Source organism: Bos indicus, chromosome 19 (assembly GCF_029378745.1).
Source record: "Bos indicus isolate NIAB-ARS_2022 breed Sahiwal x Tharparkar chromosome 19, NIAB-ARS_B.indTharparkar_mat_pri_1.0, whole genome shotgun sequence".
NCBI lineage: Eukaryota > Metazoa > Chordata > Mammalia > Artiodactyla > Bovidae > Bos > Bos indicus.
Window position 1 is genome coordinate 59,736,414 of NC_091778.1, and position 22,967 is coordinate 59,759,380.

At 55.7% G+C, this 22,967-nt stretch overlaps 1 long non-coding RNA gene across 1 annotated transcript in view; it reads left to right on the top strand.

Moving 5' to 3' along the window:
- Window positions 1-2,608: 2,608 nt before the first annotated feature.
- LOC109574409 (uncharacterized) overlaps window positions 2,609-22,967 on the top strand; it is a 162,963-nt gene continuing 142,604 nt past the window's right edge. Inside the window, exon 1 of the long non-coding RNA XR_002183085.2 lies at window positions 2,609-3,157. This is a non-coding gene — a long non-coding RNA (uncharacterized lncRNA). The remainder of the gene's footprint in view (window positions 3,158-22,967) is intronic.

Sequence of the window (22,967 nt, forward strand, 5' to 3'; positions counted from 1 at the left end):
AGGGATGCCTTCATCCTGAGGCTGGTCACTGGCTTGGGTGCAAATGACTGCTACTGGCAGTCAAGGCTGCATGCTTCCCGGTGCACAAAGCGAAAGAGAAAAAACTCATCCCAGTGTGGTACATGTCTGTACCCCTCATGGCTCAGTGGCAAAGAATCCACCTGCCAGTGCAGGAGACATGGGTTCTATCCCTGGGTTGGGAAGATCCCCTGGAGAAGGAGATGGCAACCCACTTCCGTATTCTTGCCTGGAGAATCCCATGGACAGAGGAGCCTGGTGGGCTATAGTCTGTGGGGTCACAAAGAGTCAGACACAGTGTGCGCCTCCTGCTTCCTGGGGGGTGTGTAGGAGGAGTGGGTGAGGCCGAGACATTTTCCCAGCACAGTTTAATCAATCTCCCACTCATCTAACTTGCTCCCTGGAGTAGAAGATAGGACCGAAGGGAGGGCATCTCAGGTGAAGATCTGGACCAGAGCTTTGAAATGGTTTGCATCACAAAACTTCTTGCGAAATCAGGGTAGGGCTTCCTGCTAATCCTCGGAGTAGCCCAGGGCCAGTCCCAAGCTCTGATTTCCCCACCGCTCGCACGCTGGGATCCCTTTGAGCAATGCCGAATTTGATTTTGTGAGTTCTTTGAAAAAGAGAAAGGCATGTTCTTAGATGGGTCCCAAGCCTTGGGCTGTCGCACCTGGGTGTCTGGGGCTTTCTGAGGGCACTGCATTCTCAGGGAAAGATGTGGGCTCTGGGTCAAGCAGCTTCTTGCCCTCACAGGAGCTGAGCCGGCAGCTGCATCTTACCTGGAGATGCTGTCTCGCACCTGCGCTGATGTCCTCACGCAGAAGAGTGTAGCTACGCTGCTTCCCTTCCTGGCCATCTCCCCTGCATGTGCCTATTTCCCACATCTTAGCCTTTGCCTTAGTCACTTCTATATCAGCCTCTATTTTTTATTTCCTTTTTTCTTAAAAAAAAAATTCTTTTGGCTGTGCCCCCAGGGCATGTGGGATTTCATTTCCCAAACCAGGGATCGAACCCCTGGCCCCTGCATTGGAAGAACAGAGTCTTAACCACTAGACCACCAAGAAGTGTCTTTTTGTTTAGCTATTTCCTAACCATTCATTCCAGAATCAGCCCAGACACAGCCCTCTGGACCCCTTGGCTCCTCTATCCATGGGATTTTCCAGGCAGGAATACTGGGGTGGGTTGCCATTTCCTGCTCTAGGGGATCTTCCCGACCTAGGGATCCAGCCCGAGTCTCCTGCATCTCCTGCACTGGCACGAGGATTCTTTACCACTGTGCCACCTAGGAAGCCCTGCCCACGGTCCATGCAGTCTCTTTAATGTCCCTGCAGTTATCGGGATAGCTCTGGCCTCCTCTGCCTGACTCTTGCTTTCCTCCCCCCAGTATATGCAAGTGTTGAATGAAGGAGAGGCTACTGCAGAAATCAAAGCCTGAATAACGGGCAGTGGCAGCTCCAAAAGTTTACTCTAGGAGGGCCTCAGGGTGGCAAATGGTTTATCACTTAAGGTTACGGATGGGGAGATAAGTCTACCCCGTAGGGTCACCTCCCTCTGCAGCCCTATGAAAGGGAAAGTCGCTCAGTCGTCTCCGACTCTTTGCAAGCCCGTGGACTGTAGCCTGCCAGGCTCCTCTGTCCTTGGAATTCTCCAGGCCAGAATACTGGAGTGGGTAGTCATTTTTTTCTCCAGGGACTCTTCCCAACCCAGGGATCGAACCCAGAAAGCAGATGTTAATATCCTCTGTCTGTGGCAGATGAGAAAGCTGAGGCAAACATACTAACTGCAGCCTGACAGTCACACAGCACCTTGCTGACGGCAAGCAGGGTGGCAACGAGCTAGGTTTGTCTGACTCCAGGGTTACTGGGGGGTGGAGGGTGGGGCTGGACGGGTTCACCCTGGGCAGAATTTAGCTTGGCATGTCCCACCTTATGGGCTTACTAGGAGGCTCAGTGGGAAAGAATCCGCCTTCCAATGTAGAAGACTCGGATTCAATCCCTGAGTCAACAAGATCCCCTGGAGGAGGAAATGGCAACCCGCTCCAGTATTCTTCCCTGGAGAATCTCATGGACAGAGGAGCCTGGCATGCTACAGCCCATAGCGTGAGAGGGAGTCACACATGACTGGGGGACTAAGCTTGCACACGGGTCCCACTTTATGCACATAGGCCGGCCTAGACCAGAGGGAGCTGACAATGAGGCTGGAATCTCAGCCTGGTCTTGGAAGTTAAGGCCCAGGGGAGGACTCCCATCATTCCTAAGGTACTCTGCGTTTTTTGGCTGGAAGTTCAGTTCAGTTCAGTCGCTCAGTCTTGTCTGACTCTTTGCGACCCCATGGACTGCAGCATGCCAGGCCTCCCTGTCCATCACCAACTCCCGGAGCTCGTTCAAACTCATGTCCATTGAGTCGGTGATGCCATCCAACCATTTTATCCTCTGTCGTCCCCTTCTCCTCCCGCCTGCAATCTTTCCCAGCATCTGGGGCTTTTAGACAGAACTCCATCTCCCGAGAAGCAGTTCGGCCCCGCCCCGCCCCCTTCGCGCGCTCCGCCCGCCCTGCCCCGGCCCCCGCCGCTATATAAGGGCCGGATGGTCCGGCCACTGGTAGAGCGCGCGGTGGCGCGGGCGCGGAACTGCGACTCTGAGAATCTGTACCCTGCAGCGGCGCTGCCTCGGCGCTTCTCACCTGCGTCTCTCTTGCCGGCCTGGCGCCCGCCCCACGCCGCCCGGCCCCGCGCACCTGTAAACCCGAGGCCCAGACTGCCTCTGACCCTGGTGCTTTTCCGGGCTTGGCGGAGGGGTTCCCGGCGGGGATTCCTGGGGTCGCGCTGGTGATAAGCAGGGAAGAAAGACTAGCTGCTGCGTCCAAGCTGGGTGCTCTCCGAGCGCAGGGAGGCAGGCTGCGATCGGCGGGGCGCAGCTGGGGGAGCCCGGGCCGGCGAACCTGCGCGCGATCTCCGCGGGTCCCCGGCGCCGAGGCCAGGACGGCCGGCGCTTTGGCCTTGGATGGAAATGGGGACTGGTCCTCCGGGCACTCTACCGTGGATTACTTGGTGCATCTCTGCCGGGCTTGATGAACCACGACCTCGTCTCCATCCGTGGATTGGTGCGTGCTACCCAATAGTCGGGTCGTTTCCCTGGAGGTAAGTCTCCCCGCGATTCGGGGAGGAGGGGATAGGATATGACCCCCTGCGTCGCTTTATGAAGGTCTTGCGGTTCTGGGTTGAGATTTTTGTTCTTGTAATTGACATCTTCTCAGAGGCCGTTTTAGCCATCGTTTGCCTCCAGGCGGAGCGGATTCCCGGTGGTCATCGCCTATCTTGGGCGCCCTGGCTATCGCCCTTCCAATGCCGCCTAGCCACCGGCCGCCCCGCGGGACAGGGCCCCGGCCTGGGGTGAAGTCCGCGTCCTCCGGGTCCCCGCCCGACTCCCTGGCGCTTACTATCTTCTAAGCACGTCGCGCTGCGGGGCCCGTTACCTCGGTGAGCTCGCGACGTCTGCTTGCCTGCGACCCAGAGTGCGATCTAGGGGCAGCGCTTGGCTCCCCTCTCCCCGTGGGGGGTGGGGAATGTCTCCGGTCCCCGTCCTGGTCGCCGAAGAGCGGCTTTACTGCAAGGACCGCGCCACCCATCAGGGGGTTCACTGAATGGGTGAGAGGTGTCAGGAATTCCCTCCAATGCTACTAACCACCGCCTCCCCCATCAGTGCAGACTGTTAGTGGAAGAGGTCCCCACCCCCCCCCCCCGCCCCCTCTCCGCGCCAGCCTCAGGAGGGGGGCTTCGTCTTGAGTCCTGAACTGAAAGCAAACTGCTTCTGCATCCACAGCTCCCCTCTCTCCTCCTCCTTTTGAGCGGGCGCCTCGGAGCAGCACCCTGCCTTGTCACCAAGTAGGCTCTGAGTACTTGTTTGTTGAGTGAATGACTGAGCCAGGCCACCTTGATGTACGGATTAACACAGGGCCTCCTTTCCCTTGTCCTTTGGCACTTGCCCTCAACTCTGGTGACTTGCCTCCTGAAGACTGTTTCCTGGGGATGCTTTCCCAGGTGGGCGATTCCTTCCCCTCCCTCCTCCAGCCCTGTCTGCAGTGTGTTTGTGATGGTCCACTTCCTGTCCAGTGGTCCCCTCTGCATAGAACACGTTTGGAAGCTGTCCAGGTCTCCCCTGGGCGCCAGGGCCTCCTGTGAGCACGTGCTTGGGAAGGTGGTAGAACCAGGCGCCGCTGCAAGAAAAAAGATGATGTGTTGGTTCTGCTCCTCTCCCGGGAGCCAGTGTTCTGGCCACACCCAGGTCCCTGGTACTGCCTGCGTGGTGCAGGGTGTACCCTATGGTCCTGCCCACCCTCTCAGGGAGAGGAGCTGTTGAAATTGTCCCACTGATGGCCTGGAAGCCCACCTTTGCATCCCCATCTGATTTTTAAAAGTAATCCGCTGTCCTTTCTGTATCTTTTATAGAAAACTACAAAAAAAAAAAAAAAAAATTGCAAAATTCAGGAAACACCCAGTTCCCACAGTAATGCTGGCAATTTGACATGTTTTCTCACTGCTGAAACCCCTGCAATGTATACAACGTTGGTTCCCGCTCTATCCCCCGCCTTGCTTTTTTTTTGAACATTTCCCCACATAATGACTGTATTCGCTGCAGACACTGAATCATAGTTTGCGTGACAATTCTCCCATTGTTGGACACCGAGGTATTTCCAAATTTTTACCCTTTGAAGTCATGCATTGGTGAATGTCTTTTGTACATAAGGATTTGTCCACATTTTGAATTATTTCCTTTGGAAAATTCCCAGAAGTCACTCTTTGCTCTAAATCAGTCATGCCTAAAATAAAAGGAGTGCCCTTCTTGGTGGACTTTTACCAGGTGGGCTTGGAGGAAGACTACAGCGCTTAGCCTGCGGATAATACCGCAACTGGGAGCCAGGATACAGTAGGAGCCCAGACAGTGCTCACTGGGTGAATGCCGTGTTTCGTTGCCTTTTGTTTTTCCTGAAGCAAAGAATTGATCCGCACTGGCTGTGAGAGTAATTTAAAATTTGCCTTCAGGGTTGGGATTGAAATTATTTTAGCAATGCCGGAGATTGAGATTTACGAGGAAGCTGGATTCAAAATGCTGTCCTTTTACAAATTATTACTGTTTAGAAAACCTGCTTATTTATATTTATCTGTGGCTGTGCTGGGTCTTCGTTGCTGGGCAGGCTTTTCTCTAGTTGCTGTGAGTGGGGGCTACCCTCTAGGTACGGTGCCTGGGGTTCTCACTGCGGAGCACAGGCTCTGGGCGTGTGGGCTCAGTGGTTGTGGCTCCTGGGCTCTAGGCATAGGCTCAGTAGTTGTGGCGCGTGGACTTAGTTTTGCCGACGCGTGTGGGATCCTCTTGGGATCAGGGATCGAACCCGTGTCCCCTGCATTGGCAGGCGGATTCATCATTGAGCCGCCAGGGAAGGTCTATTATCAACTTTCGATTTTGATAGAAGTCTAGATTTTTGGGAAAGTTGCAAAACTAATACATGGAGTTCCCTTATACCCTTCACCCAGCTTCCTTGTGTGTTAACATCTTATAGATCCACAGTGAGATGATCAGCGTGGGGATTAATAGTAATAGGATACTTTGAACCCATCTTTAGGCCTCATTCACATTTTCCCAATTGTCCCACTAATGTCTTTTTTTCTGGCCCATGATCCATTTCAGGATCCTGAGTGGCAGAAAGTGCTGTCATGTAAAAACGTGAACGTTGAGAGTGATTCAGCAGGCTGTCTTCTTTAAAAACGACTTACTTGAGGCATGATTGACATACAAAAAGCCATACGTGTTTCATGTCTGAAACTCGGTGAGTTTGGTCATATAAATACACTGTGAAACTGACACCACAATCCATGCCATAAACATACTCATCACCTCCAAAAGTTTCTTCCCCCCTCTTATTTACTATTTTATCATTTCTTGACAGCAAAAGCAGTTAACAGAAGAGCTACCCTCTTAGCAAATTTTCAAATGTCCAATGCCCACAAACTCAGTCACTCAATTGTGTCTGCCTCTTTGCGACCCCATGGACTGTAGCCCAGCAGGCTCCTCAGTCCTTGGGATTTTTCAGGCAGGAATACTGGAGTGGGTTGCCATTTCCATCTCCAGGGGATCTTCCTGGCCCAGGGGTTGAACCTGCGGCTCCTGTGGCTCCTGCATTGCAGGTGGATTCTTTACCACTGAGCAGGGAGGCCCTCAAGTATCCAATACAGGGTCATTGACCATAAGTGCTGTGCTTCACGGGCTAAAGCTATGCATCTCGTCAGACCGTCTTTATTCTGGAGGTTTAAAATTGAGAAGTCTGTTCCATCTTCTCCCGCAGGACAACTCACCCTCTCCTCCCTATTTATGGCTGGCAGGGCAGATGAGCCCCTTCAGGGTGTGGAGGGAAGAGGACTCTTGATCACGAGTGGTTGGTGCGTCCCCGTATACCCTCTCTTTCCTCTGTGGACCTTCCCTGGGAGAGAGAGGTTTCAGTAGAAATTGGGTTACAGCCTGATCTGTCCTGACCTGTCTTGCGGGGTGGGGAGGAGGTGGAGGATGTCATCTGGGTTGCGTGAGAGCCCGCCGCCAAGCCCAGAACCCCCCACCGTCGGGCAGTCCGGCGTGCACTGCCTGGGGGTGACTCACGCTGCCTGAGCAGCAGGTGTGTCTGCTGCTAAGTGTGCAAACCAACCCAGTGAGGCAGAGTCTCCCGGTGATCCGAGCAGGTTAAAGGAACACGGACTTCTGCTCGTTCCTCGGGGTGGACTGAGGGTTTCGTCCAGCTGTCTTGGGCTGCGGAGGGGTCCCCCTCTTCTTTCGGGGTGAGCAGAGCCAGCCTGGAGGGGTGTTTGGAAGCGACTGCTGTGAATGGAAGCTGGCCCAGCGTCTTTGCATAAGAGAGCCCTTGTGTGGAGTTGAGGAGCCCCATGAAAGAGTTCCTTCTCCCTGCATCAGAGACTGCCGCAGCCCAGAGCTTCCTCCAACAATACACACGCAAACCCGGGCTGTCCTCTCCAGCCCGGCTGGTTGCCTGCACGTAGAGTGGAGGTGATGTTTGCTTGGGATGAGGAAGTTCTGAGGTTACTTAACTCTCAACTAGACACGTTTCTGTCGTCCAGATGGAGTTTCTCGGTTACTGTCAGGGTCACCTAGACTTGATTTTTCTTATGCTCCCAGCCTTCCTATTATAGTTTGTAAACGGAAAGACGGTCATCCCCTCTCCCCCACCCCACCCCAGTGCCCTGGCGCAGACATTTTCTCTCACCAGCCAGCTCCAGTGAAGATCATAACAGGAAGTCTCAGTGGGAGAGGGCTTCGGGATGCTGGAGCCGAACAGTCCTGGAATAGCCCTCTGTCTACACCCGCCTTCTTCCCCTGCTCCGTGACTCCTCGAGGGCCCTCCCTGCCAGCTCTTCCCAGATCAGCTGCTCCAAGGGATTGTCCCCTTGGCCTGCACCCTGTGGTTTGCATAAAAAATGAATTGCTTGGCGAATTTGGTTAAAAAAAAAAAAAGATTATTCTTAGCAACCATCCCACCCTCCCCCACCTTTAGAGGTTGTTTCGGTGTGTGGGGGGCGGGGACGGTGCTCCAGAGATGTGCGTTTTTAACAAGCTCCCTGGCCCTAGATGGACACTTGAAGAAACATGGAGTTGGTTGACTTCTTGGCCACCTACAGCCAGAACTGAGCCTTTTCCCTCTCAAGGGTACCCAGCTGCAAAGCTTCTCTTCCTCCTCTTCCAAGAAGTCTCCCTGGCTTACCTCCACCTGGTGTGGTGCCCACATGTACTTAATTGGTTTTGCTGGGACGGGTTGTGACCTGGAAGTCTTGAAATCGGGTGCCCTTCGTTCGTGGTTAAGGCAGAAGGGGCTGCGTTTGCGTGAAGGGTAAAGAACTGCAGTTCTGGGCTTCAGGAGTAAGACCTTCAGCCTCTCCTCTGCGGTTCGTGAGTTTCCCCAGGAGCCGGGAAGATGCCCTTGAGAAGGCAGCCCCCTCGGGGTATTTGTGAGCCTAGGCAGGCCCTGCTACTCCTCTTTCTGAGCAGCATCGTCCTAGGCAGTGTCGGCCCTCGACACGGAACTGGTTGGGTCCCCACGCCGTCACAGGAGAGCTGCACTCGCCTCCTTTGACGGGAGGGGGTGGTCCTGGGTGAATTTCTTGTTCTTTGAACTGTGCCATTGGCGAAAGACGGTCTGTTGCAAACCCCCCGTACTCTACGGACTCGGTTTGAGCCTGGAAAAACGTCTATACACAACGCATCTCGGGTGATCACATGCTGTGCGAAGGGCCTGGAGGAAGTTTGTAAGCTCCAGGAATGCTGAAGTGGCAAGTTCCTGTCAAAGAACCCTTTCTGTGACGTGAATCATCACCTCCTCCCGTATTTGGTGTGTTCGTACAGGTTTCTGCACAGAAGGCCCGAAACCAGGTGCCTTCTGGAGTCGGTAAAAGCAGACGCTCCGCGTCCGGGCGAGTGACTAAGGGACTGCAGTCTGGGTCTCCTCAGGTCCGGGAGGCCCCCAGGTGCTTGGAAAGTGCTTCTTATAGGCTCTAATTCTAGTGGCTTTCAGACCCACTATATGTGTTCATATATCGATGGGCTCAGTTGTGTCCAATTCTTTGCCACCCTTTGGACTGTAGCCTGCCAGGCTCCTCTGTCCATGGGGTCTTTTGGGAATACTGGAGTGGGTGGCCATTTCCTCTTCCAGGGGATCTCCCTGACCCAGGGATGGAACCCGCGTCTCTTGCGTCTCCTGCATTGGAGGAGGGTTCTTTACTTGCTGAGCCCTTGGGGGCTTTTAGGGTCTGATTTTAATGGCTCTCGGACCCGCTGCCGTTGCCTGAGACATGGGCTGTTACTTGCACTGGAGTTTTTCAACTGCTTTTGTGCCACTGCCCTGTTGGGTACCGTCTTCAGCGTGGTGGCGTGTCACCCCCCTTTTCCAGAAGAAGGTATTAAAGCACAAATGAGGTGGATGCCCACCTGGGAGGACCAGCCCCTAACTCCCGTGACAAGGGAATATTCTGGAAGCGCTGGTGGCGGGGGATGGAGAGAGGATTCATGATTTGAGGGGACTTTGGGGTGAATCCTCTCTGTCCACGTGTCTCGCAGGATCAGATTTTATATATGAAGTTTGCCGTACGTAGGCTTTTTTGAAAATAGCAATGACTTTCGTGGACCCCTTTTCTGTATGGTCATGTGGCCTAGAAGTGCCCTTTTGCGACCAGCGGTCAGACGCCAGGTCTCTGACCGCTGGCGACTCCAGTGGGGCTGGGGTCAGCACCTGGGCCCAGATGACCCCCTCTGGTCTGGAGTTTTCTCCCCGGAGCTGTGAGCGGGCCCTGAAAGCTCTGTCTGATCCTGTTTGTCATCAGACGTCCCAAACCACGTGTGTCCGGCCTCAAGGTAGGGTTGGGGGGGGGGCACCGGTGCTGAGAGGCTTTATTGACCCCTGGCGTCCCCGCGGGTGTGACCCCCGGGTTTGGGCTCCTTTGTCTCTCCTGACCTCTGCACTTTCCCCTGTGTGCTGGGTGGAAAGCGACCTTATGTCTCTGGAGCCATCATGAACGTGGTTCTTTTTCATTTTTCTTTTTTGCATTGCAATTTAAAAATATTTTTTTTCCTTTAAATTAAACAGCAAGAAACAAAGCTGTTATTATTGTGGCTGGGGTGACAGAGCAGGGTTGTCCCCAGCCCGGGAGGAGGCTTTCTTTTCTTTGAGGGGAGGTGCCTTCCTGTGTGTGAGCTCAGTCGCTCAGTCGTGTCCGACTCTTTGCGACCCCATGGACTGCAGCCCACCAGACTCCTCTGTCCATGGGATTCTCCAGGCCAGAATACTGGAGTGGATTGCCATGCCCTCCTCCAGGGGAACTTACCAACCCAGGGATCCAGCCCAGGTCTCCTGCAGTGCAGGTGGATTGTTTCCCATCTGAGACCCCAGGGAAGCCCCTTTGGGTGACCCCCGCCCATGACCCTTGCCTGTGATCTTGCCTCCTCTGGCTTCTCGTTAGGTATCTGCCCACGGTCAGGCAGAGGGAGTTTCTCTGAGTTGAAGGGAGCCCGTGGCCACTGGCAAGCCAGTTGGGAAACGTAGAGGTTTGGGCATTTTAATTGAATTTCCTAAGTGGGCCCCAGGAGTGCGGTTAACCAGGGAGCTGAGCCGGCCCCGGCTTCGCGTTCCGCCCTGGCCACTGGGCTTTTCCGCCTTTCCTGGAACCGCTGTACTCATCGCTTCCCGCCGCTCTCTTTCATCCTGGCCCCTGCCCCGACCCCCTGCCCTGTGTACGAACCTGGATCCTTTCCTCTTTTCCAGATGTCTGTCTCTGCCCAGTCGCCCTGGGCATCTGTCTGTAGGATGCTGACTTGGGGACGCTGCTGGTGTGGCTGGGCTCACTGGCCAAACTGGTGTTGGATGTTGCCTGTTCCCTCTTCCCTCCACAGCCCCGTGTAAGGATGCAAAAAGTTCGAGCCACTGGCCAGCGCCGGCTGCTAGGGCTGTGGTGTTATGTTGCGAAGAGAGAGAAGCCAGCCTCAGGCAGACAGGAGCAGGTGGTCTACAGCCCGTCTCCCTCGGTCCTGACAGCCCTGGATATGGGCACTCCCATCTCTGACATCTGGGCCTTAGAGAGTTGAAGGAGCGTCCTTACATCCCCGGAGCTTTACAGGATGAAGCCCTGGTTCCGAGACAGCTCATGGCACGTGCCCAGTGCTGGGTTCCCGTCCCGCCCCCTCACCAGTGCCCGTGTGACCTTGTACACGTTGCTGAGACTCTCTGCATTCCGTTCCTCACCTGTGGTTGTTGTTCAGTAAGCCCTGTCCGACTAAGCCCTGTCCAACTGGACTAAGCACTGTCCAACTCTTTGTGACCCCGTGGACTGCAGCACACCAGGCTCCCTGTCCTTCACTGTCTCCAGAGTTTGCTCGCATCATGTCTACTGAGTCGATGATGCGATCCAACCATTTCATCCTCTGTCACCCCCTCTCCTCTTGCCGTCAGTCTTTCAATCTTTCCCAGCATCAGGGTCGTTTGCAATGAATCAGCTCTTCACATTAGGTGGACAAAGTATTAGAGCTTCAGCTTCAGCATCAGTCCTTCCAGTGAATATTCAGGGTTGATTTCCTTTAGGATTGACTGTTTTGATCTCCTTGCAGTCCAAGGGACTCTCAAGAGTCTTCTCCAGCACCACAGTTCGAAAGCCAATTCTTCAGAGTTCAGCCTTCTTTATGGTCCAACTCTCAGGTCTCTACATGACTACTAGAAAGGAGCAGGTATCTTTTAATTTCCTCATCCATCAAAGAAGGGTATTTTTAGGTGGCTCGATTTTGGTTGCCAGCTGTAGAGAAACCAGCTCTAATTGGCTGAGACCATGGAGCTCGAGGGTGTCCACCTAACTGAGAAGTCTGGGTGTTGTGATTTTGGGGATCTCCTTGGCTTTGTGTTTTTCTCTAGTTCTTTTCATCTGTCGTGGAAGCGGGAAGAGCAGAAGCCTGGGCAGGCCCCCTGCCTCTGCGGACCCAGAGGAAGAAGGAAGATGCCCGAGGGACAGCCCCGGAAGTGCGCTCAGCCCTGGACCCGTCCCGTGGCCGGGAGGGGGAGCGCACCGATTGCGTCCTGTGCTCACCGCCCCGCACCTGCGTCTGTGGGTGGAGGCCCTTCCTTCCCCAGAGCCGCGGGGACTCTGCAAGGTGGGAGGATGCAGAGACATGGCCTCGGATGTTTACTGTGGACGGCTGGGCTCCTGGATGATGCAGCAGAGCGGTTTGTGGCTGGGGCAAGGAATTGGTCCTCTTCACCTTGGGCTACATAGGAGCTGGGAGAGTCCATGCCTGACCATTCATGGAGACTGATATAGGAATGAACCTCCGCAGTTCTCACCTCTGAATTGCTGAACCTGAGAGTCTATTTTTTCATGGGAGATCATCTCCATCAGGGAGCCAGGAAGTCCAGCCTCATAGTGTCCACCGCTTGTTCCTGGAACAGCAGCCCGGTGCATGGAATGGCATCTCTCCCTGAGATTTCTTCAGAGCGAAGACAAGCTCCTTTCTTAACTCTGAGCATCTCCTGAGCAGTGGTGGCAGAGCGGTCCCTTGCTTGATATGAGAAGCCCTGCAATGGGAGCTGCAGACTTCTTGCCGGGCTCTTGTGTATGGCAACTCAGGCAGGAGATGGAGCTTCCTGTTTTAACCAAATGAGGGGCTCACCCTAGGGCAGCTGCCCAAGTGAGTCAACTTAGACGGTTCCACTGTGTTTGCACATCCCTGGTCTGACTTGTATCCCAACTTCTGGGGGCTGCTTGTAAGAGACACAGCTGTGCTTTTCAGGCTGTTGGGCTCAAGGTGTGTGTGTGTGTGTGTGTGTGTGTGTGTGTGCCCACGTACTCAGTCATGTCTGACTCTTTGCAATCCCCTGGACTGTAACCCACCAGGCTTTTCTGTCTGTGGGATTATCCCAGGTGAGAATACTGGAGTGGACTGCCATCTCCTTCTCTGGGGATCTTGCCAACCCAAGGATCTAACCCATGTCTCTTGTGTCTCCTGCATTGGCCGGCGGATTCTTTACTGCTGAAGCACCAGGGAAGCCTGAGCTAAAGGTAGGGGACCCTGTTTTCCTTATACAGGTAGCCATTGTTTGAGGAGCTGTGACTCATGCTCACCAGTTGTAGAGCTCTTAAAGGAAACCCTCCCACCCTGACAGCTGCTCTTAGCTGTCCTCATTCACTGTCGGTAGAAAAGCTCATTGTCTCGGTGATAGATGGTTTCCTCTCAGCTGGGATATGGCTGGGCCTTTTCAGGGAGCGTGGAGAAGTGCATGGCCGAGGGTGTGGGGAAGGCAATCCATGTCCCAGGAAGCTGCTAGCTATCACATGTAGCGTTGCCCCATTTAATAGATGAGGAAATGGAGGCTTCCAGGACTTAAGTTACTTGTCCGAAGTCACTTTGCTGGCCAGCGGCAGAGCCAGAAGCAATCTGCTTCCAGGCTGGCACGTGACTGTCCAGCTCGGAGTTGCAAGCTTGGCTTCCTGCTGCTTCTGGGAAATGCTTTGACATTGTCGTTCAGCCACTGAGTTGTGTCTGACTCTTTGACTGCAGCACGCCAGGCTCCCCTGTCTTTCCTGTTGCCTGGAGTTTGCTCAAATTCATGTCCATTGAATCAGCGATGCCATCCAGCCATCTCATCCTCTGCTGTCCCCTTCTCCTTTTGCCCTCAGTGTTTCCCAGCATCAGGATCTTTTCCAATGAGACAGCTCTTTGCATCAGGTGGTCAGTGTTGGAGCTTCAGCTTCAGCGTCAGTCCTTCCAATGAATGTTGAGGAAACATTCTGGAAGGTGCTAGAAGTCACGAATCATAGTGTTTTGATAGCTTTTCTAGCGCTCTCATCACCCTTCATGTCTTCCTCCCCAGTAACCCACCAGTAAGTCTAAAACAGTGCTTCCTCCTCCTTCTCCTGTTGGAGGTGAGGCCAGAATCCTTTCAGGAGCAGAGGTGGAAATAGACTTTGCTGTCCTCTGCAGAGACGACAGTGAACTCCACGAAGAAGGTTAACACCAACAATTCACTGAGATGCATCTCATCTCCTGGAGTTTCCCTGATGAAGAATTCTCAGGAGCTGCTCCCCACGTTCTGGGTCGTTCCCCTAGTTCTAATTCATCTGCTTTGCCGTCCTCACGTTCCTCTCTACAGATGTAATATCAGGTTTGGAGAGCTACAAGTCACCGCACACCCCAGTGGCCAGCACGGATCAGGATTCAGATGCAGGTCCGCTTGGTTTTCAGACCAGCACGTTTTCGCATCAGATGGTCCCGACTCTGTTCGCTTAGGAGGTGCGCCTGTCCGGAGCAGGCATGGGCATCATGCCCTTTGTTGCTGAAATCCCACGGAGGATGCCCAGGGCTTACCGAGTTGGGTTACCGCCATGTCTTCCATCTCCCACAATCGTAAGCACGTAGAATGGGGATTGTGGGGAGGGCCTGGCTCCTTGATGAAGAAGGCTTGGAAGGGTAGGTGCACGTGTTTGAGTGGGACTGGAGCGTCGTCAAGGCATTCGATGGAAACGTTGTGTTGAGGATGCTAGCTTTTATTTACTGGGACAGAGCTGTGTGCGCTTTACTCCGTGAGTGCAAAGCCTCGATGAGTTTTCAGAGCAGACTCACGGCCAGGCATGCCCTTCTGATGTTATACTTGGAAATGAGGTGAGCTCCCCAGTGTGATGGAAGCCCAGGTGGCCTCAGTGGTAAAGAATCTGCCTACCAACATAGGAGAAGTAAGAGACTCAGATTCAATCCTGGGTCGGGAAGATCCCCTGGAAAAGGGCATGGCAACCCACTCCAGTATTCTTGCCCGGAGAATCCTATGGACAGAGGAGCCTGGCGGGCTACAGTCCACGGGGTCGCAGAGTTGGGCACAACTGAACGACTGAGCGTGCACGCGCGATGCTGTGCCATCGTCACCATCAAATGTGATGAGGACCAGGCGGAACACTGCCCCGTCTAAGCTGCGCTCCGTCAGCCACCGTGTACTCTGTCCGTCGCACAAAGAACCTTTTAACCGGTGTGGTTGGGAGGGTACAGGAATCCAATATTCTTGTCCAGTAATTGCCAGATTAGACTTCACACTCCCCCAGGCGCTGCTAACTCTGCTTTCGCAGTGTGGTCTTTTTCCTCCCATCCTTCCCTTCCCTGAACTTCTGTGGCTCCGACAGCCTGTAACATTACACGTTGATGCTGTTTAGCTGCTGAGTCGTGTTCGACTCTTTCATGACCCCGTGGCCTGTAGCCCACCAGACTCCTCTGTCCATGGGATGTTCCAGACAAGAATGTTGGAGGTTGCCGTTTCCTTCTCCAGGGGATCCTCCCAACCCAGGGATTGAACCTGGGTCTCCTGCATTGGCAGGCGGCTTCTTTACTGCTGAGCCACCAGGGTAGCCCCATGACACTGTATCCTGCCTGCTAGCAGTGTTTATTGTTTCGCATGCATGGATCTTTCTTCTTCAGTGACGTCAGATGTGTGTGCTGTCTGATCTCAGAGCACCTGGCCTGATGCCAACTCTGGTACAGACCACGTGTGCTCAGCAATCCAACTGGGCCGAGGCTCATGCAGCTCTGTCAGCTCGCTGCTCTGGGTGTGTGGGTGCTGGGTCCATGGACCCTGCCTAGGGGACCCCAACACTGTGTCTGTGGGTGCTGGGTCCTTGGACCCCATCTAGGGGACCCCATCACCATGTGTGTGGGTGGTAGGTCCTTGGACCCCGCATAGGGGACCCCAACACTGTGTCTGTGGGTGCTGGGTCCTTGGACCCCATCTAGGGGACCCCAACACTGTGACTGTGGATGCTGGGTCCATGGACCCCGTCTAGGGGACCCCAACACCGTGTGTGTGGGTGTTGGGTCCATGGACCCTGTCTAGGGGACCCCAACACCATGTGTGTGGGTGCTGAGTCCTTGGACCCCGTCTAGAGGACCCTAGCACGTTCTGTTGGAGAAACAGCTGCAGGCGTCTCGCTTTCAGACGGTATGCCTGGTCTTCGCTTGGTGTGGTTCTGAGCACTTTACTCCCTCTTTGTGCCACATAACAGTTGCTCGGCCGAGAGCCTTGGGCTCTGCCCGTCTCAGTCTCTTACTTGCCTATAGTTTGGGGACAACTTGTGTCACATCTGGGTCCTCAGTTTCCTCCCTTCGGACTTTAGACGTGGACTGAGTGGCTCCTTGATTAATTTCAGCCCAGAGGATGTTTGCCCTTGTTTCCCTCACTGTTGTGGGCGGATGACCTGAGCAAGGCAGGCAAGAAGAGACCCCCGGTCCTTGCCAGCCGTCACACCACCCCAGCTCGTGTGCAGCTTCGCTTGTTGGAGAAACCCTCAGTTCAGCTTAAACGAAATCAAAACACACAACAGGCTCATGGGGCCATCTTCTGAAACATCCTCGGTGACAGTTTGGGATGTCCTTGGAAGTCTGTTAGGGTGACCTTGTACCAAAATCAACAACTCGAAGAGTAAACGGGGGCATTCCCTGACAGTGCAGTGGTTTAGGCTCTGCGCTTCCACCGCAGGGGGTGAGGGTTCAGGCCCTGGTTGGGGATTTTAGACCCTGCATGCGACGCGGCCAAAAAAAAAAAACAGTAAAATATTATTTTCAAAAAACAAATGGCCCTCCTTACCCTGTGGATGGAGAGATTTTTGTTTCTCTAAGGGCCTTCGGGCACCCTTGCCTCCCCCTTTCCGGAGTGAATGTTTGGACTCAGTCTGCCTTCCAAGGACTGATGATGGAATAGACGCCCTTCACGTAGGGAAAAACAAGACGAGCTTTTTTTCTGCCGGCTGGTGGCTTCACATCCTGGGTTTGGGAGGCTCCCAGATGGGGAACCGGCAAAGCAAACAGGTTCGAGTAGAAGTCTGCTCGTGGGGCCCATGCTCTGCTGGCCTGTGCCCCGTTCTCAGGCTGAGATGTCTTCCTACAACCTGGATTGTTCTGGGGAGTGAGACGTCCACCCCACGCCCCCTCCCCTTCCCACCCTGACCTCCCTCCCTTCCTCTTAAGAAAAAAAAAATCCTTCCCTCTTACAGCATCCGTGTCTTTAAGAATTCTGTCTATTGTCGCCCGGGACAGAGACCCTTCTGTGAGAGTCTGTTGGAGGCCTGTCCTCGGTGACACCCCGCCCTCCGTATTAAAAGACCATTGGAACAAGTTCCCCATTCTCCTCTGGAGAGGGTCCCCCTGTCCCGGGCCAAGCCACTCTTAAGGGAGCGTTTATCCTGGGACACTCGGTTTACAAAGCCCGCTGGAGTGTCAGATAAGCTCACTCAGACCCGCGAGGGGAGGAAGACAAAACTCCTTTTATTTCCAGCCCCCGGGGGAAGACTGGCAGAGACCTCGTGCTGGAGATGGGGGGTTGCTACTGAGGAGCCTGGGAGGGGGCTTGGGCAGGGCTGGTGCTGGAGGGTTAAGAATTGGCATCTTATCATTTTAATTTTGGGGGGAATCTCCGCGTGGGGCTCTAACTCCGCTGAAATCACCTCGTGTCTCCTCTCTAAATTGCTGAGATGTTCTTCGGCAAGTCTGTCTTGATCTGCCAGGGAGAAATTGCTGGTTTCTTTCGCTTACCTACTTGGATTAAAAATAAAAACACCTCACCCACGCGGGGGGCCAGGCCCCATCTGCGTGTGTTTGTTTAGAAGATGCCCGATACCAGGGACTCTGGGTGGCAGACGTCTGGGGTACATTTAGCCACCTGGCTGTGTGCGTGTGCACGCTCGCCCCATCTAGGAGTGTGTTTGTGTGTGTGTGGGTGTGGGTGTTTGCACTCGGTTGGCATGAATCCCGTCTGGGGGGTGTGTCGGGGGTCGGCACCCACTGCCTCCCCAGGTGGCCATAGCTGCAACTCTCTGGTGCATAACTGCTCGGTGGCTCAGTATTGTCCGACTCTTTGTGACCCCATGGACTGTAGCCCGCCAGGCCCCTCTGTCCTGGGGATTCTCCAGGCCAGAATCCTAGAGCGGGTTGTCATTTGCTTCTCCAGGGGATCTTCCCGATTGAACTCCGGTCTCCTGTGTTGCAGGCGGATTCTTTAGCGCGGAGCCACCAGGGAAGCCTTACTCTCTGGGGTAGCCTTTTTGCAGTACCTGGTTTCGAGCTTTGCACTCGGTCCTGTGACCGAGACGTTTCCTCGGCGGGCTGTCCACACTGGACTGGCCTTTGTGCACCCGCACGCGTGTGGATGTCTTGGTCCTCACCGCATCCTCCAGACCCGGCACGCTCAGCTCAGAGAAGGAAAGCACCTCCCCCCGCGTCGCCCAGCAGGGGCCTCCGGGCGCCTCTGGCCCCGCTGTGTCTGCTTCTGAAGTCTCTGCCCAAAGCTGGAGGCCAGGCGGAGGGTCCCGGGCGGGAGGAGGGCAGCTAGGGGAACCGAGGCCACTCCCGGCCCTTGCCTCCCTGCCCAGACTGTGCTTGTGGTCTTGTCCGCTCCCTCCCCGGCGGTGCTGGGACCCGCCGCAGGTGCCGGGGAGTGAAGCCGAGTGTCACCGCCTACCCTGTGTCCCTGGCACCGTGTGCCTAGGGGGGCGGTGCTCAGCACCCACGGGCACCAGTTCCAGGGGTCAAGCGGCAGACAGGCCAGAGCTGGTGCCCTCGGTCGGAGTTGGGAGGGAGGTGCCCGGGTGCGGTGGCAAACAAGCGGACTGGGGAGCCTCGTGGGAGCTGTGGCCGAGGAAGAGCCTTGGAGAGGGGAGCCCTGACCCAGCTCTCGGCCCCGAATCTGGGACCCCCCTCCTCTCGGGGCAGAGTGGCGGGCCCTGGGGTTGGACTTGCGTGTATGAGTCGGGAGCCCGAGGGCCTGTGTTCCACCCTGCAGTCCCCCCTTCTTCCCATCCGGGAGCGCACGGCCGGGAGGAGGTGGGCAGGGGTCTGGGGGCGGTAGGAATGCCCCCTCAGCCGAGCCTGAGGGTGCCCAGTGGCAGGAGGCACCTGGGTCCCTGTGCAGAGCCCTCTGGCTCATCCACCCTGCTGAGGGCGGACAGAGTCAGTGAAGCTCGGGAGTCAAGGTGCCCATGTCCTGGGTGGTAGATTTCTCCCGATGGGTGGTTGGTGAACCGGCTCACCGAGCATGGTGTCAGGGCTCCAGGAGGTTGGCTGCAGAGGTCTGAGGGGGGCTGTTGTCTCCTTTTTGCTTTCTTTTGCCCCCAATGAAAGCTGGGGGCTTCTCAGGCAGCTCAGTGGTAAAGAATCCGCCTGCAACGAAGAGGATGCAGGAGGTCACTGGTTCCACCCCTGGGTTGGGAAGATGCCCTGAAGGACACGACAACCCACGCCAGGATTCTTGCCTGGAGGATCCCCAGGACAGAGGAGCCTGGTGGGCTGCAGTCCATGGGATTGCAAAGAGTCGGACACGGCTGAAGTGACTGAGCACGCATGCACAAAGGCTGGAGGCTCAGGGGACGGTTCTGTAGCCTCTGAAGCAGTCCGTTTGTAGGTCTGTGTGTGGATGGGGGGACGCGTGTCTTAGCCGTGTCCTCGGGCAAACCCCGCCTTCAAACAGCCAAGTCCTCCAGGCTGATGCTCACCTGTCTTTGGACCCCAGCAGCCCCTCTGATGGCACCTGACCGACCCCATCCCCTGGACCAGCGGGGAGGAAAATCTGTACTGGTTAATCCTTCCTGCCCCGTTCATCTTCGACTCTGCCTTCCCGTGGATGAAAGGCGTGTTTTGGGGAAACCCACCGAGTAGCCTTCCGCCCCTCTGTCCGCTGCCTTCCCTTCGATTCCAGGCCTGAGTGGGAGGAAGGGAGGAAGGGCCTGGTTCACGGATGCTGCTGCGTCTGTCTGGACCGAATCCTCACCTGGTACCACGCAGAGGGGGTGGCCGCACTAGACAGGCCTGTCTCTCTCTCCGCCTGACATAAGCCTCCTGTTCCCTGGCTGGGGGAGGGCGGCCCTTAGCACAAGGGAGACTTCAGACAGCACGGGGGGAGCCGGGCAGGCGAGCAGGGTTCGTGGCGGGAGGTGGGCAGCGTTGTCATTTATTAGGTCTGCTGAGACAACGCAGGGCTTGTCTCCAGGGTACGGAGATGCCTGCAGAGGGCGGCCAGGATGGGAGCCGGCAGAAGGAAAACAAGCACAGGTCTGCTGAAAGTGTGGGGACCCCGGGGCAGGGAAGAAAGCACCTTTGTTTGGGGAGGTCAGGGCCCGCGAGGGCGGGGGCGCAGGGAGAGGGTGTGTCGGGGGGACTCGGGCACAGAGAGGAGCGAGGCTTCGTTCCCCGGAGCCTGACGGGGCTCGACGAGAAGGGGACCCTCGCTCGATTCAGGTGTCCGGGTGGCTGGTCCTGATGCCCCACCTTCGGGGGCGGATCTGGGGGGACTGCTTCCTTATCAGCCCTGCCCCCTGAGAAGAGACCTGGGCTTCGGGAGGGAGGGTAGAGAGAGGGGTCTGCCTTGATGCAGGGGTGCCCGGGACGCTGCAGTTTTACCTGCTACTCAGGCTGGCTGGAGAAGCCCCCAGGAGATGGGCGAGGCCCTGCGGGATGTGTGTGTGTGGGGTCCTCTGACCTCACGGTGCAGATGGAGACCTCGGTCTCGGGAGGCAGTGGGGAGACCCCCCCCCAAGCCCTCTGCTCTGAGCACCTCCCTGCTCCCCACGACTTCATCTCTCCACTGACACCTCTGCCGCCCCCGTGGACGTGTGTCCCCAAACCCGGTGGCTTGTCTTGGCTCCTAACCAGCGGTCATTTGGTTTTTAGCCCAACGGGCTTGCGGATCCGCGGGTGGTTTCCCACTGCCCTTTCTCTTTGGCAGAAGGGAGGTCCCTGCGGTCCGGGGAGAATTAATTTGCCCGTTTCATGTGATGAGTGCGTGGGGGGCCCCACAGGGCGTGGCTGGCCCAGGAGAAGGACAGAGGACCCTGTCCCTCTTCCCCCGGCTGCAGCCTGACCCACCGCGAGAAGTCCGCTCTCGTGAGCCTGGGCTGCCGGCGCCGGCCTGTGGAGCTGGTGAGGACCCTGCGGCTGGTTCTGGACTCAGCTCTGGGCCTCCCAGGGGCCTGCTGCAGCCCCGTCATGCTGCCGCTGCTGGGGGAGACGCGTGGTCAGAGATGGGAATCCTGCAGCGTCGAGTCTGACCTTGGCTGCCGCTGAGAGTTAGTGACAAGCACTCACGGTGTTAGCTAATGAGAGCTGCTATTCTGTGTTCCTCACATTCTACACACACGCCCATGCACAGACACAGACACGCAGGCATGTCTGCACACACACACACACACACACACACGTAGGCATGTTTGACACATGCATACATGCAGGTGTATTTGGATACATACACGCAGGCATGTCTACACACGTGTAGGTGTGTTGGGACACACATGTAGCCATGTTCTCACACATGTAGATGTGTTCATGCAGACACACGCACACACATCTAGGCATGTTTGGACACATACATGTAGGCAGGTTCGGACACACATACGTGTAGACATGTTCATACATGCAGACATGTTCACACACATGTAGGCATGCCCATACACATAGGCATGTTCGGACACACACATGTAGGCATGTTCGGACACACACACGTGTAGACGTGTTCAGACATGCAGGCTTGTTCACACATGTGTAGGCATGCTCACACATACATGTAGGCATGTTCGGACACGTGCGTATAGACATGTTCACACATGCAGGCATGTTCACACACATGTAGGCATGCCCACACACATAGGCATGTTCGGACACACACACATGTAGGCATGTTCGGACACACATATGTGTAGACGTGTTCACACATGCAGGCATGTTCACACATGTGTAGGCATGCTCACACACATGTGTAGGCATGTTTGGACACACATACGTGTAGACATGTTGACACATGCAGGCATGTTCACACATGTGTAGGCATGCCCGCACACATGTAGGCATGTTTGGACACACACACACAGATAACACGTACACACTCATTTCTGCAGTGGCCTCGTGAAGCAGGCATACTGTCCCTGTTTTGCAGATGAGGACCCTGAGGCACAGAGAGGACACGTGACTTATGAAACTCATGCGGCTGGGAAGGGGCGCAGCTGAGACAGGTGCCGGGAGGACCAGTCTCTCCCCGAAGGGAACGGCTGTGAGCTGTTCAGGGTCAGGGCCTCTTTCATGGTGCGTCAGGAGCCCAGGGCCGAAGAGGTGCTGCCCAGCCTGGCTTTGCATCTGAGCTGAGGGGTCGGGGGTTTCTGGGGAGGAAGGGAGGCTCTCGGAGGCCAGGTTCTGCCAGGCGGGTCCTTCACAGCTCGTCCACGGCCCGGCTTCACTCGCCGTGACTCGAGGGTTCTCTTGATGCTCACTGAGCCCCTGCTGTGTGCCCGGCCCCACGGCCTTCTTCACACGAGCTGCCTCGTTCCCCCTGCCATGAGCCTCGGAAGGGACTGCTGATGGGCTTGAGTGTCCGCTGGGCATCGCAGCTGGGAGGAGGCACAGCTGGATTGAATGCAACCTCAGGGCAGGAGGGACAGCCCTTCCTCTGCCCTCCTGCTTCAGGGTGTTCCTGCCAGCCCCCAGCTCCTCTGAGCATCCCCCCTCCAGACCACCCACCCCTCTACCCTTGGGCTCTTCAGCACTGACTTCTAGGATCCTGGTTATGAGGTTTTGTCCTCAGCTATCTTGAGTTGCTCTGTAAACGTCTCAAAAGGCAGTAAACAGGAAAATAGCCTTTCCCATTGCTTTTGTTTCCCTGAAGCTCCTGCCTCAGCGCCAGGCGTGCTGCATAGGTCTCTCTGTTGCTATTTAGTCGCTGAGTTCTGAGTCTTTGGGACCGCATGGAGTGTAGCCCGCCAGGCTCCTCTGTCCATAGGTTTTCCCAGGCAAGAATTCTGGAGAGGGTTGCCATTCTTGTCTCCAGATCTGCCCAACCCAGGGATCGAACCCCTGTCTCTCCTGTCTCCTGCATTGGCTACTACCAGGGAGAACCTGTTAAATTAAAAGAAAAAAATGCCAGAAGTGGCACTGCAGGGCCTGTGAGCTGTGCCTTCTGGTGACGTTACACATAGGAGTGAATATTATAGCATCATTTTACAAGTGAACAAACCTGGGCTTGGAGAAGTTGGGGAGCGTGCCTGGGACCAAAGAGCTGGGAATGGGCTCAGCCTTTTGGACCTCGAAGCAGGAGTCCACCCGGCTGACCATCAGCTGGGACTGTGTCCCTGAGGTTAGGGGACAAGGGCCATCCTTGGTAAGGGCCACTCATGCCAGGTGGCAGCTTGGAGACTGATGGCCAGTTCTGTTCCCTCCATCCTGCCTGCCTCTGTGAAGTGAAGTGTTAGTTGCTCAGTCATGCCTGACTGTTTGTGACCCCACGGACTGCAGCCCACTGGGCTCCTCTGTCCATGGGATTTTCCAGGTAAGGATACTGGAGTGGGTTGCCATTTCCTTCTCCAAGGGATCTTCCCAACCCAGGGATTGAACTGGGTTTCCTGCAGGCAA